We start from the raw sequence: 4,156 nt of genomic DNA, 5'->3' as shown, positions 1-4,156 counted from the left end.
GGAAGTGACAACATTGGTCAGAATTTTTAGGCACTATTCAGAGTTCACTATATAGGACATTGGATTCTTATAAGCTCTCTGCATATTTTTCTGTGCTCCTACTAGATCCTAGGTGTTTATCTACCACTGCATTATAGATATATGCAGACAGTTCCTCAGGAGCATATTTATGTAAGCTACAAAAGGGGAGTTACAAGCTGCTATTTGGAACACATAAGAAAAACACCTGACCCAGACATGAAGGGTAATTATGTGAAGTCTTCTAGAGGAAGTGATCTATAAACTGGGGTGTGAAGGATTGATTTGCTTTTTAGAGGAGCTTTGGTAGTGGTTATGGTGACTGTAGAAATGGGCAGTGGAGATCATGGTACTGGTGTGGCAACTGGTAACTCAGACCATCTGGTATATTAGAGCTTTCAAGCTAATGTGCCTGAGTTATACTGCTGCAATGTGAAAGACTTACAGATATATTTAAATCTTCATTTCCCTAGTCTTGGTGGGGAAGGGGCTAGGTGAGATCTCAACACAATGTTGAAAAGAAAACCACTGTCTCAAAATGGCATTACTTAGGGCCAAGTCACCAAACCAGGGCTTAATACCTAACCTTAACTGCCATTTCAAGCTCCCCCAGAGATGTAAATCTTAACCACCAGTAAGGAATTTTCTGAGCAGCCCCAATAAAGTAATCTGTCATAGGTACCCTCTCTGTTCCCCAAAGGAAGGTGAAGTAATCCATGTAATAAGATCCCCTATCCTTCCCCCTAAGGGAAAGCGACTTTTTTGCTAATAAGTTTCTTGCCCCAACTTCCTTCATATAAAAACCTTCCATTTGTACAACTCCTTGGAACTTTCCTCTACTTGCTAGATGGAATGCTGCCTGATTCGTTAATTGCTTAATGAAGCCAATTAGAACTTCAAATTTACTCAGCTGAGTTTTTGTTCTTCAACACAAGCAGACTTGTTGACTTATCCTAGTGTGTCATGCATGTATTATGATTTTCTGTGTGTTGTGAAGTAAAAATATTTCTTAGAAAGTACTGCCTTAAAGTAAAAAGTTGGTGTGGCTACCACACTCAGTGAAATTGGTGAGGGAGAAAAATGAGGATATAAAGGTAAATACGGACAGATCATGAGGGACCTTGTAAGGCATTATAAAGATTTTGGGGAGCCATTTAATGAATTTAGGCATACAACTGACTGCATCTTTGGAAAACCACCCTAGATGTGGGGACAGAATAGATTGGAAGGAAGTCAGCCAAGCAGCATGAGACTAACATATTGTAGCAATTTAGAAAAGAATTGTCATTACTGGCCTAGGAAAAAAGATAAGGGGATGGAGAAACTGTAGAACCTGGAAATTAAGGAAATAACCAGAGGGGGGAAAAGATAAGTGTCAAAGACAACTTGTAGGTATTTGGTTTAACCAGTTAGGTGGATGGTAATACTAGTAGTTGATGTTTACTAAACACTATTTTGATAACACTATGTGCTGCGAAGGTTTCAAGAATTATATCAAATCATTTAATCTTAACAACATTCCTATGAGATAGATACTGTATAATAAACCCATTTACGGATGACCAAACTGGAGCCCAAAGACAAATTGTGAGCACAAGATAAGAACCTGGATTTGAGCCCAAGAAGATTGACTCCAGCACCTGTTTTCTTTACTACTGGTGCTTTACTACTATTAGTGGATTATACTGTCTCTGGTGCCATTCATTAAAACTGAGAACACAGAAAACGGAGCTGGTTTTAGTATGAATCTAATGAATTTAATCTTGGACATTGCTTTGGACTGAATTTGTCTGTTGAAGCTCTAACCTCCAATGTGACTTTCTGGAGACAGAGCCTTTGTGAAGATATTTAAAGTTAAATGGGATCATAAGCGTAGGGAGGGCCCTAATCCGGTGGGATTTAAATGTCTCTCCAGCTCTTTCACATCACAGCAATTTAACTAGGGCACGTTAGCTTGCAAGCCCTACAATACCAGATGTTCTCAATTACAGGTTACCACACCAGCACCATTATCTCCACAGTCCCTATCTATAGCCACCATAACAATTACAAAATAGTTTACGATAGCCTTGCAAACAAAGGCAGACACATACCTGTTGGAAGTCCAATAGGAGTTGCAAGTCTGAGTCCGTTCCTCAGAAGAGCCACTGGAATAGAGATACACATTTGGGAGTCATCAGCATATGGGTGGAAAGTTGAACTATGGAACTTAATGAGATTGATTAGCAAGAGTGTCTGTAACAAAGAAGGATGAGAATCAACATTTAAGAAATGGACAAAGGGGCACCTGGGTGGCTCAGTTGGTTGAGTGTCTGACTTCGGCTCAGGTCACAAGCTCACGGTTCGTCAGTTCGAGCCCTGCATCAGGCTTACTGCTGTTAGTGCAGAGCCTGCTTTGGATCTTCTGTTCCCCTCTCCTTCTGCCCCTCCCCTGCTCATGCTTTCTCTCAAAAATGAATAAACATTGAAAAAAAATAAATGGACAAAGGGAGACAAGCTAGCAAAAAAAAAAAAATCTGAGTAAAAGGGGTTAGCAAAGAAAAATAGAGAAAGAACCAAAAGAAACCAGAGTGTAGTGTCACAGACACTAAGGAAAGAAAGATCCTGGAGGAAAGGGACTGAAGAATGATGTTAAGTACTACACAGAGTTATGAAGACTAATAATTATCCATTGAATTTAACTATAAGAAATCACTGTAATCATTACTGAGAACAAGTCTACGGTAATAGACCTGTAAAGGCAGAAATTATACAGAAAAGTATTAAGAGTAAGGGGTTGTTGGGAAGTGGTGAAGTGAGAGTAAATAACCCACTCAAAGATGTGTCCTTAATGGGAAAGGAAGATGCGGGTAGATGGAAATCAAAATGGGGTCGGGGGAAGTTTTGTTGTTCTTAAGGGACTGGAGAGCTTTGAGCAAGCTTAATGCTGATAAGCAGGAGAAAAGGAAAAAGAATATGGATTTGAGAGTATAGGAAGGAGGTGGGATCATTAATCAGTAAAGTCCTTGAAGGATTGACTGAGATAGGAATGTAGAGAGCTCAGGTAGAGATTAACTTTAGGAGAAGAGACACCACTCTTTTAAAAGACAAGAAATAAGAGATTGGTGAGTTTGAAAGCAGGTGAATCTTAAGATTGAGAGACAGATGTGGAGAGGGCTCTTTTAGGTGACTATATTTCCTCTAAGGACTAAGTATTTCAGTGTTTTAAGGATAAGGGAGAAATTGGGGAGGCACTGGGTAGAAGTTTACTTTGTTGGTGTAGTGCAGGAAACACTGGATTCTTCTATGCTTGGTTTTTTACGAGGCAGTTGTGACAACAGATAGGAATCTAGATTATTGGTGAGAGGAGAGGTTAGAATGTGAACCATGGAATCATAGCTGGAGGGGAAAGCTGTGAGTTATTAAAAAAACTGATAGGTGAAGATACAGGAAATGGGTCCTGGCATTACAAGTTCTCAGGATATCGTAGAACAGATAGTGAGAGCATAACTAAGAGGCTGTGGCCAGAGAGTGGAATGACTAAGCTCCAGACTTTAAGTTTAGCAGTTCTGGATGGTGACAAGCTCCAGAGTATGGTCACTGGGAACAGGAATGAGATGTTTTTACAAATAAAATAAAGAAGTGAACAAGTTTAGGAATAGTTAAATGCCTTTTAAGTAAGTAGTCAAACTGATCTGAAGTTCTCAGATCAAATTCATTCTGTTCTCTCTCTCTCTCTCTCTCTCTCTCTCTCTCTCTCTCTCTCTCTCTCTTTTTGGAGGTGAAACCAGAGTTGATTGAAGCTACAGAGGGAGCAGATAACAGGTGGAGTGTCCAGGAGACTCAGAAAGGAAAAAGGGAGCATGAGTCTCCAGCCTCCTCCTGTTCTAGTTCAAGCATGAGAATCAACAGATTAATCAGTGACTGTCTTCTAACACAATGGGAGGTTGCCTCAAAAGGAAATTCCAAAACCAAGACACCTATACCTATACTTCTCAAAAACCTCTGGTGATATGGTTTCCACGTCCTCAGCACTTTGAACTCTTGCCTAACATGGCCTTTCGTTAGCAGTGAGATACCTTCTGGGGTGCTTCTCAATGAAGTTTCTGCAGCCATTTTTCCACCACCTCAGCTAGGAGCACCAATGCCATTGCACTTT

This window comes from Leopardus geoffroyi, chromosome C3 (genome assembly GCF_018350155.1).
Source record: "Leopardus geoffroyi isolate Oge1 chromosome C3, O.geoffroyi_Oge1_pat1.0, whole genome shotgun sequence".
In the NCBI taxonomy this organism is placed as follows: Eukaryota; Metazoa; Chordata; class Mammalia; order Carnivora; family Felidae; genus Leopardus; species Leopardus geoffroyi.
This window is presented reverse-complemented; position numbering follows the sequence as displayed.